The sequence below is a fragment of the Musca autumnalis genome, unplaced genomic scaffold, assembly GCF_047663935.1.
Source record: "Musca autumnalis isolate F117 unplaced genomic scaffold, ASM4766393v1 scaffold_4, whole genome shotgun sequence".
Classification (NCBI taxonomy): domain Eukaryota; kingdom Metazoa; phylum Arthropoda; class Insecta; order Diptera; family Muscidae; genus Musca; species Musca autumnalis.
In genome coordinates this window covers 73,928,840-73,940,593 of record NW_027411977.1, presented here as the reverse complement: position 1 = coordinate 73,940,593, position 11,754 = coordinate 73,928,840, and positions in this window count along the sequence as shown.

The following is an 11,754-nucleotide window of genomic DNA, read 5'->3' as shown; positions in this document are numbered from 1 at the left end:
TCACTGATGGAGAGTAACAAAGAAAGGTTTTTGGAAATTCGAATTAAAAGTGTACGAGAAGTACTAAATGGTATTAAATATAGTACAATTTGGATATGAGTTAACGAATAGGGCCAGAATCACGAAATTTGGAATGCGGGCCACTGATGAAGAGTAAGAAAGATGTACCAAAGGTCGATAAGTCCTAAATGGTAGTGAGTTAAGTATGATTTGGATTTGAAGAACTAGAATCCTGAAATTTGTAATCAAGATTACTGTTGGAATATGGAATTGAGATATGGATATAGCATTCGAAAATCGTTATAATGTGCACGATGCAGTACTAAATGGTACTAAATTCCCTATAATTTGTATTTGTGAACAGATTACTGTTGGAGTGTAGGATTGAGGTAGTTTTGGAAATTCGTACTTATGGGAAAGTGCTAAATGGAGCTACATTGGCTATAATTTGGATTTAGGTGAACGGATAGAGCTGAGATATGAAAGTAGTTTTTGGAAAGTCGTATACAATTTGTGATTTTGTAAAGGGGTAGAACTGGAATTTTGAAAGGAAGGAGGTTTTGAAAATTCGTACTTATTTATACAAAAAGTACTAAGTAGTACTATTATTGGTTTCAGGGAAGCAGATAAAGCTGGAAAAGTGAATTGGGATATATGTTGACTATAAGGAAGTAATTTTTGAAACATATACCTATGTGTACGAAAAGTTGGGTAGCATGTTGGTACCAAAACCATTTTAGTAGTGTGTAAACAGTTAAGGTACTAAATTTGGTGTTGGGTGTAGGAACAAAGCTGGGATTATATAGATTGGAAAAACGCCATTTGTACAAATAGTACGAAATGGAAAGATATTTGTTATGAAGATCACTCAAAAATTGGAGATAAAGTTCTGACGTTGAAAAATTGTACTGAATATTGTTCCATTGATTTCATGTTAACGCAAAGGCGTTTCTAAATAATGTACTGAAATTAAGAAGTCAAACGTGAAGAATCTTTTTTTTTTTGACCGCTTTAGTATGTTAATTTGAAAACGTGGTCCAATGCGATAATTTTGTTAACTAGAAGGTATTTACCCCCTGATAATAAAAAAGCCTAAATTGAAATGCCTCAAACAATTTTAACGTTATATACGGTTGACATAGCCATGCACATTAAGTACAATTTTTTGTTAACAATTTTTTTCTAACCTTTCATACCACAAATTCCGAATTTCGGTTGGAAAATGTGCAGAAGATCTTCAAAATATCAAAATATCTCTTCTAATAAACGTGGACTGAAGTGGGCATTTTTTAAATTAAACTTTTATATCCTCTGAGTAATCAAGGTTCAAATTTAAAGAAAATTGGACGATATAGATTTGTTCTTCTTTTAAAATACACTAAGTCGAGGGGTGCCGCTAAATGTTGATATACGAAAACGTGGGGTTTTATGGCCATTTTGAATGCCGAAAATTTTACGGACCTTGAATTGTGAATGTGCGTTATTGTTGTTATGAAAGTTTAGTGTTTGGAAATTCGTACTGGAAGAGAATGCTGTGTTAGTAAAGGGGTAAAACCAGGAGTCAAGTCTGAAATTTGCAATATGAGTCGCTGTTGGTATATGTCTGTGATAAGAGGTCGTAGTTTGGGAAATTCGTAATAAAAAATATGATAGCTGTTTAGGGACTACAGTGTACAGTACTAAAATGAATTAAATCGAAAAAATATTGGTAATAAAAATAGGTCTTAGTACAACAGAATCTCCAGTGTTCACCATTTCCATATTATGCTTATACATTAGGGTGGGGCGATTTGAACACCACCACGGGCGCCTGGATTTTCTGATTATTGGGATTTTACTGAGCAAAAAAGTCCACTAGACCATATGTCTACGGTGAAAATCGAGCCCCCGGATTTTGACTTGAAGTTTCTTTTCAAGGTTTTTTGGATATTTTTGCATGTATGTAACAGTCAAACCACTGAGATTTTCGATCCAACACAAAGACAAAAATTGTAGCCAAGACAATAATTAAGAACTCTCTAGTACATCGCAAAAGCATTGGAACGCTCCTTCAGGCAGTATGTCCCCGAGAAAGTGCACATTTTTTCGGAAAATATCGAAAAAATACACTGTGCTACAAAATTTGACTCAAAGTCAGTGAGTGGAAATTTCCTTTTGGAGATGAAAGCCCTTGGTGAGTGTACTAAGAACGCAAAAGGAAATTTTCAGGATAGGTCAAGTTTCTGAGATATGGTTTGGCCAAAATATCCTTGAACAAATTTCAAATCAAAATCCGGGGCTCGATTTTCACCGTAGACATATGGTCTAGTGGACTTTTTTGCTCAGTACAATCCCAAGAATCAGAAACTCCAGGCGCCCACTATCACTTTTTTTCCTTCCATACAAATCGCCCCGGCCTATTATACATATATATTTTGTTTATATATATTTTGTTCCCTTGCCGCATACAAAGTAGCGGGCATTTGCTAGTTTATATATAAAAGAGTAAAGTGATGACTGACAGATCTACAACGCCCAGACGAAACGGCTGAAGCTAGAATCCCCAAATTTTGGGTGAGGATTAGTCTTGGGGCGAAGGTGCTCGATAAGGCTGGGTTTTTGGAAATTCGTACTACAAGTGTACAAAAACCACTAAAATATACTAAAATGGTCACATTTGTGTGGCTGACAGCCTAATAATCAACGCCCAAACGAAACGGCTGAAGCTAGAAACCTGAAATTTTGGGTGAGTGTTAGTCTTGGGGCGAAAGTGCTCGATAAGGCTGGGTTTTTGGAAATTCGTCCTGCTAGGGTGCGAAAAGCACTAACATGTACTAAAAATGGTCACATTTGTGTGGCTGACCGTCTAATAATCAACGCACAGACGAAACGGCTGAAGCTAGAAACATGAAATTTTGTGTGAGTGTTTGTCTTGGGGCGAAGGTGCTCGATGAGGCTGGTTTTTTGGAAATGCGTCCTACAAGGGTGCGAAAAGCACTAAAATTTACTAAAAATGGTCACATTTGTGTGGCTGACCGCCTAATAATCAACGCCCAGACGAAACGGCTGAAGCTGGAAACCTGAAATTTTGTGTGAGGGTTAGCCTTGGGGCGAAGGTGCTCGATAAGGCTGGGTTTTTGGAAATACGTCATACAAGGGTGCGAAAAGCACTAAAATGTACTAAAAATGGTCACATTTGTGTGGCTGACCGCCTAATAATCAACGCCCAGGCTAAACGGCTGGAGCTAGAAGAAGGTACTAAATGTGGTACCCTTTGTATTGTATTAGGTATTAGGCAAACACAAGAATTCTGAAATTTGGAATGAGGTTAACTGATGGAGAGTTAGAAAGGTGTACAAAAGGTTTTTTGGAAATTCGGACTATAAGTGCAAGATGAGTACTAAAAGTTACTAAATTTAGTACCATTTGGTATTACGTGAACGGATAGAGCTAAAATCTTGAAATTTGGAATGAAAATCAAGGTTTAGAAGACAAGTTGATATGAGGAAATTTGGAATTACTATTACTGTTGGAGTATAGGTTTGAGATATGGAGGTAGTTTTCGAAATTCGTACATATGGGTATGAATGGTACTAAATAGTACCAAATAAAGTACAATTTGGATTTGGGGGAACGGATGGAACTGGAATCCTGAAATTTAGAATTGGGATTACTGTCGGAGTGAAGGATAGAGGTATTTTGGAAATTCGTGCTTTTGGGCACGAAAAGTACTAAATGGTACCACATTTGGTACAATATGAATTCAAGTGATCCGATGGAGCTGGAATAGTGAATTTTGGAATTAAGATTACTATTGGAGTGTGGGATTGGGATACTTTTGGAAATTCGTACTTATGGCAACAAAAAGTACTAAATTCGTACTTGTGGGTACAAAAAGTACTGAGTGGTACTAAATTTTGTACAATTTGGATTTGGGTGAACGGATATAGCATCTAGGAATTCTGAAATTTGGAATAAGGATTACTGTTGGAGTGTAGGATTGAAGTAGTTTTGGAAATTTTTGGTTATGGGTACGAAAAGTACTAAATGGTACCAAATATTGTACAATTTGGATTTGAGTGATCGGATAGAGCAGGAATAGTGAAATTTGAAATAATGATTACTATTGGAATGTGGGATTGGGATACTTTTGAAAATTCGTACTTATGGCTACTAAAAGTACTAAATTGTACCAAATTTGGTACAATTTGGATATGGGTGATCGGATACATTTGGAAGCCTGAAATTCGAAATTAAGATTACTGTTGGAGTGTTGGATAGAGGTAGGTTTGGAAATTCGGACCTATGGGAACAAAAAGTACTAAATGGTGCAACATTTGGTACAATTTAGATTTGGATGAACGGATACAGTTTTTGAATTAAGGTTCCTTATGGATCGTAGGATTGAGGTAGTTATGGAAATTCGTAGTTATGGGTACGGAAAGTACTAAATGTCACTAAATTTCGTACAATTGGATTTGGGCGAACAGATAGAGCTGGAATCCTGAAATTTATAATTAAGATTACCCAGCAAAATAAATTGGAAGTAGTGCAATGTGGAATAGTTCGGTCACGGCATGGTTTGATGCAGTTCAAACGGAGTCGTGAAAAAGGCACTCCAGTCCCCACATTTTAACTGCATTTGGATGCAATCCAAAGAATCACATCCACTTGTCACTTTTTAACAACATCCGGATGCAGTTCAGCGGAGTCGTGAAAAAGGCACTCCAATTCCTCACAATTTAACAGCATCCGAATGCAGTCAAAACGGAGTCGTGAAAAAGGCACTCCGTTCGCTACATTTTATTAGCAGTTGTTAGAGATCCCTACATGTACATAAATCAGTTTGTACATCTCTACACGCAGCGGTATACATTTTACAAAAAGAGATAAGAGTGTTAACATTTCCAAACATTTGTTAATACAAACTAAATAATATTTAATTTGTGAACATTTTTCCGGTAACTCACGAGAAGAAAATTTCCGAATGGAGTGCTTTTTAAAATTTGGGTGAACGGATAGAGTTGGAATAATGCAATTCGTAATTACTGTTGTTGAAATTCGTGCTTTCATACGAAAAGTATGAATGGTATTACGAATAGAGATAAAATTGGGAAATTTGGTATTATAGCCGCTGTTGGTGTGTAGGGTTGAGATATGGATGTGGATATATGTACGTACAATAAGTGTACGAAAATTACTAAATGGCACAGAATTTGGTTCAAATTGTTATTGTGTAAGCTGAAATTGTGAAATTCGGTATTAGTATAGCAGTTGGCGTTTAGAGTGGATATAGAGAGGAAATTTTGGAAATTCGAAATTATGTGTATGAAAAATAATAAATCTCGGTTGGGATATAGTTTTGAATATAAGAAAGTAATTTTTGAAACTATTACATATTCTAAGTACTAAATATGGTACCAGTTTGGTGTTGCATGAAGGGATATAGGTGGAATTTCGAATTGTTGTATGGGGGTTTGTGTTGGTGTTTAGATAAGAATTTTTTTGAATGCATACAAATTCTGAAATTAGGCCGAGGGCTGGCTGATTTATTGAGAAATGTACTAAATGGTATTAAATTTGACATTGGCTGTAGCAATGAAGCTGGAACTATATAATTAGTGTGTGAAAAGAACAAAATCGCAATAAATTTAGGAATTCCGATTTATTATTTATTTGTCAGATTCATTGTTAAAGGTGGTCGTACAATAAGTGTACTAGAAGTATTAAATAATATTGTTACGAATGTAACTGATAGGTTTAAGTTAGCTTAGTTTAATTTCCGTTAATTTAAAAATTTGAATTGTAACGTAAAGTTTTATTACGCAGTTACTTTATTTAAGCAACAACAATTATCATGTAGAATTATCTTCATTATTCTAGATGTTCTTTACCTTTCATTAATGTGCTTTTGTTTTGTTTTGCCACAATCATGTAATTATTGTTTAGTTTGTTACTTCTTTATTGCACTTGTTTGTTGTTGTAGTTACGTCATTACTGTGCTTGTCGTCCAATTGTATTCCCCCATGTATGTATGTGAGTATGGTTGTTCGCTTAGTGCGAATGTGCGTCTGTGTGTTCGCTGCACAGATTCGAGAAGTTGCCAGATTACTGGATAATTCTAGACCAAGGAGATTTTGGATATAAATAGCGGTAGGAACGGCAACATGAGTTGAGTTGTGTTTTAAGCGTTGAACTGAACAGATCGGTAAACGAGTAGCTGCGTGCTAACTAGAGATTTGCTGTGTGCTTAATAATTAAAGTCGGTTCTGAATAAGTGTAATAAAGTAAATAAAGCATTGTAGAAACGTAATCTAAAACGAACCCTGTTTTATTTGGTACAAATCGTATCGGGGAATAAAACAACGTCTACACGGAGATTAGTTAAACCTAATTCCGTAACAATATTAAATATAGAAGCACTGGTATTGTGTGAATCGATAAATGCAATTTGTTATGAGAATAACTGTTGAGATTATATATGAAAGGTTTCTACATGTAATACCATTGGCATTGGGTGAACAAGTAGAGCTAAAACTAAAACAATTTGAGCTAAGGTCCTGGATTTTAAAAATTGCACTGAATAGTGTACTATTGTTTTCATGTTAACACTAATTCGGTTTCTAATCTCCCGTTTACACATGCAAGTGACAGTTCGAAAAACACCAATACATTCACACATATTCACTGCCGCGCCAACTAACAACCTCACTGCCGACAAAATTTCCTTGCCGTAATCAATGTAAGTGCTTTGAAAGTAACAAAATTTTTTTTCGGAACGTTTACACATGGAAGTGTCAGTTCGAAAAAATTGAAGTTTCGACTATAATAGCTCTGTTCCTTTACGTGCAAGAATCTTCAAGTTTTACAACTTTTTACTCGAAAAGCGTTCCTTTACTTTAGACACCATACAATTCATATGGAAGCAGATTACAACTTTTGCTACTTTTGCCGGTTTTACCACTTTCAAAAGTAAAGGAACAGACCAAATATGTATACACTACTGTCTGCAAGTTACATGCATGTGTAATCATTGGGTAAATAATGTACTGAAATCAAAAAGTCTAACGTATCGTTTCAACAAAATTTGTTATATAGGGTAACATACTTTGAATAAAGGTTTTCTACATTTTGATATCACAAATTCACAAAATTCGGTTGGAAAATGGGGGTAAAAAATGTGGATAAAATTTTCAAAAAACCCATACCGTTCTAAAAAAACATTAACTGGAATTTAAAATGTAGGCAGCTGTTGAAGTGTAATGGTGCGATAAGATCTTTTTTTTTGAAATTCGCACAAAAGTTGTGCGAACATAATTAAATAAAATTAAATATCAATTCAAAAAGGTATTAGTACATCAAAATTTTTCAGTGTTCACCATATTAAATACTGTTTATTTGTATATTATTAATTTTCCGCATACGAAGTAGCGGGCATTTTGCTAGTAGATATATAAATAAATATACAAAAAAAGGGTAGTGGATACCCTATCATATATATACCCATAAGATTTGTTTAACATTTTTCCTTTCGGTAATTTCAATTATAACTCTATTATAAACCATATATTTGCACCATCCTGAGCATTAATTTCTTGACAAATTTAACCCAGACAATTTGCTCTCTTCTCATCGCAGAACAACAGGATTTCTCATAGCATACGAGTAGGTCCTTTCATAGAGGGACAAAAGGTCAATTAGGTTTTCTCACAGATATCCATATACTCTTATGTTATAAAAAAAGTGCTCAAAGACCAAAATTTCCTCATTGCACACAAATAGGGTGTCTAATTTTTCTCAAACAAATTCAGCGGGAAATCTAGTAGGATGAATATTACTTCTATAAATTTCAATTGGTCTTCACTACGATTTCTCTTAAAGTACCACAAGGTATTTCTTCCACCAGGTCCTTTCACAGAAGACATTAATGACTTCTAATAGAAAACAAGATGACAAGACCAGTTAGTCTTCTATGAGGTGACCAGTAAATCTTCTAGAAGATCTTCCCCAAGAATATGTGGGATATGAAACCGTTATTCCAAAGTGTATTATATCCTATCTATTAACCCAAAAATGTTTTCCATGTGCTTTTTTAATCAACATAGAGATTAAAAGGTTTATTTTTATATTATGGTCCTTTAACAGATTTAAAGAATTTTTGATTTAAATGTTGCGGTTGGCCCGGAGGAAAAATCCCATCAATCCACTTGAACAGACCCTTCACCCGGTGACATGGAAGATGGTGTTTTATCTGGTACCGAGAGGGGAGAATTATATTCGGCAAAATTAGGAGAACAAACAGGGGACCAGCTACAGACCTGGATAGACAGAAATAATAATAAAGTTAAAAAAAGAACAAACATTGCTTCATCAATGTTTAATCAACCTTACCAGCTGTTTACTGTGAATGTTTCTTCTCGCCTTCAATGAAAAAGGCAAAGAAAAATAAACATTGCACACACAAGCACACACACTACTATGTTCACGCCAGAAAACAAAGCAGGATTTCGTTGAAATAAATAGTATGAGATTCATTGTCCATCATATCCATGAAGCTTCCTTAATGTTCTGTCCCAGGAACTCGATATTCTTCCCAAAAAAATGTTTTTTTTTCGAATAAAAACAAATATATTTCTTGTCTGTCCGAAGGCTTTAATAAATCAGACGTGTTGTTATGAGTGGTGGTGGTATGTTGATGACAGCTGTCATATAACAGTTGGATTGTCAATAAGATGGCCGATGTTACACCATTGTACAGTAAGAGGTAGAGCAGCCGGCAGACCAACCTAGCTTCTATGGGGTCGTAACAGAAATGGCGCCCAACGTGGGGCCCGAATTTGTTGCGGTTGGCCCGGAGGAAAAATCCCATCAATCCACTTGAACAGACCCTTCACCCGGTGACATGGAAGATGGTGTTTTATCTGGTACCGAGAGGGGAGAATTATATTCGGCAAAATTAGGAGAACAAACAGGGGACCAGCTACAGACCTGGATAGACAGAAATAATAATAAAGTTAAAAAAAGAACAAACATTGCTTCATCAATGTTTAATCAACCTTACCAGCTGTTTACTGTGAATGTTTCTTCTCGCCTTCAATGAAAAAGGCAAAGAAAAATAAACATTGCACACACAAGCACACACACTACTATGTTCACGCCAGAAAACAAAGCAGGATTTCGTTGAAATAAATAGTATGAGATTCATTGTCCATCATATCCATGAAGCTTCCTTAATGTTCTGTCCCAGGAACTCGATATTCTTCCCAAAAAAATGTTTTTTTTTCGAATAAAAACAAATATATTTCTTGTCTGTCCGAAGGCTTTAATAAATCAGACGTGTTGTTATGAGTGGTGGTGGTATGTTGATGACAGCTGTCATATAACAGTTGGATTGTCAATAAGATGGCCGATGTTACACCATTGTACAGTAAGAGGTAGAGCAGCCGGCAGACCAACCTAGCTTCTATGGGGTCGTAACATAAACAATTTTGATAAATTCACTTTGGCAGTTTTGTTGTGATTACTTTTTATTTTTAAAGTAAGCCCAGCTTAATCTCAGAACAAGTTTTTAAAGTGGGTGTAGTTAAATTAAAATTGATTTACTTTAGGGAAGGGCAGAGAATACAAGTTTTGTCCAACGCCATTTGGCATTTTGAAGAGTTTTGCCTCATTATTGAACAGAAATGGGTCAAATCTGGTATTTAGTCTTCTTTGGGACTAAGTAAACTTTTCCACAGAAATTTGTCAGTACAGGTTCAAGTTTTGATATAGATTGGGCCCCAAGCTTTGGATGATTTTGGAAAACATCGCTCATCGTAAATTATTGTCTCGACTAAGAGGGCTCTTATACGAAGTAGCACACTAATCTTTGCCGGTTACATAAAAAACGCACGTCCTCGGATATGTCAATGTCACGCCGTTGAAAATAACAGTCATTCTATCATCCTTCATTCTCAGATTCGAAAGTGATTTGACCGTTGTCACGATTTATTAAATCCAATTTACTTTGCGCTTATGTTCGCATACTCGCCTGTTGAGTTCAATTGTAATTTCCCTAAATCATGGGTCTTCTCGGTTCGTACGTACGAAATTTAGTCCAGCAGGTATTTAGAGAGCGGCTGCAGATGTGATCAGATTCCGGAAAATTGTCTCACTTCATCATCTAAACTGAGGAAATGGGCAGCTCTCTGAAACGGTGATTGGTAAATTATGTGAACACTTGCCAATGCTTCAAAAAGTGCCGCGTCAGAGTGTCGGGTCCAAGCCAATGGATATAACTGGATTGCCTGGACACATCATTTATCAGACCGAGTGCCGCAATGTTGTTGTAACAGTCAGTTAATTTTTCAGCTTAATCTGGCTCTGGGTCTATCTCCAATTCTATGAATGTGGCTGTTTCGATGGAATGTAATCACAGATCTACTGAAGTTAGTTGAGTAGGCTTGGCAGGGCAGTTGAAAAGGTTCAGTGCGGGCCTGTGCCGCATAGAAATTCAGACGAATGCACCATCCCGTGCATGGTTTAGCCAAAACTCTGGTTTGTCGTGGCAGCTGGCGCTCCTCAGCGCGATAGATGGGGAAGTTCTCCGAGGATCGCATTCACACGATAGTTTTTTATGGAATCTGCGACGCTTGATAGGCTTGTTTATCTATGGGATCTCTCCTGCAACGTTGGACCTCTATTCCTAGATCATGAAGATCCCTCCTGACATGCCTGGGTGGGGTCCTATCCACCATATGCCGATTAGGATGGCTCTCACGGTAACACCCGAGCAAGTACTTCAACGAATGCCTGCCATTGTGTTGTTGTGCTGGAAGAATCTGTGTCTCTTCATATTCACTCAGGTTCACTTGAGACATAAGGAGGCACCCTGTTGCAGTTCTCAGGGCTGCATTCTAACAGATATTAATATTTTTCCATCGCATTGCACTTCTATTCGCGGACCAAACTGGTCTCGTATTGCTTACCACAGATCGGCCTACCACGTTATTAGTGGTCAACAAGGTTTCTTTATCTGCACCTCAAGTGCAGCCGGCTAGGGACTTGAGGACCTTGTTCCTACATTTCAGTTTATCGCAGATAGCAGTGGTGTGCGCGCACGACGTGAAAGTAGTGTCGAATGTGACCCCTAAAATTTTGGGGATGTTTGTGGTCGGAATTCTGCTAACATCGACCATGACATTCAACTCTGTTTTCATCTCTGCCGTCCATTTGGTGAACAGAGTGGCCGTAGATTTAGTACCAAATATTTGCATATCCCTCGCGTGGAAAAATGTGGTAAGATCAGTAAAATTGCACAATAATATCAGGGATGGTACCTGACGTCAAGATCATAATCCGCATATGTTACGATCTCAATGCCGCCTGGAGGAGAGATTCCGGAGATATCACCCTACCTTGGGGAACTACCTGTTTCACAATACGGGGCCTGGACTTCTTGTTCCAGAATTCCACATACGACTGGCGTCCACACATATAATTGATTATGAATTGTTTAAAACTTGTTCTGATCAATGTCCTCAAACAGCATGGAGTGCTCGACAGTATCAAAGGCTTTTGATAAGTCAAGCGCCACCATCACTATCACACGGCTTGCTATGGTTGGGTCCTCGACTAATATGTGCAGAGATGGCGTGCAGGGCTGTTGTCATGCTGTGCTGCTTACGGAACACATGCTGATGATCGGTAACTGGATAGCTATCTCTGACACTGGGGAGGAGTAAAGCCTCAAGGGTCTTTGCAACGGGCGACAAAAGCGAAATGATGTCTTGCCTG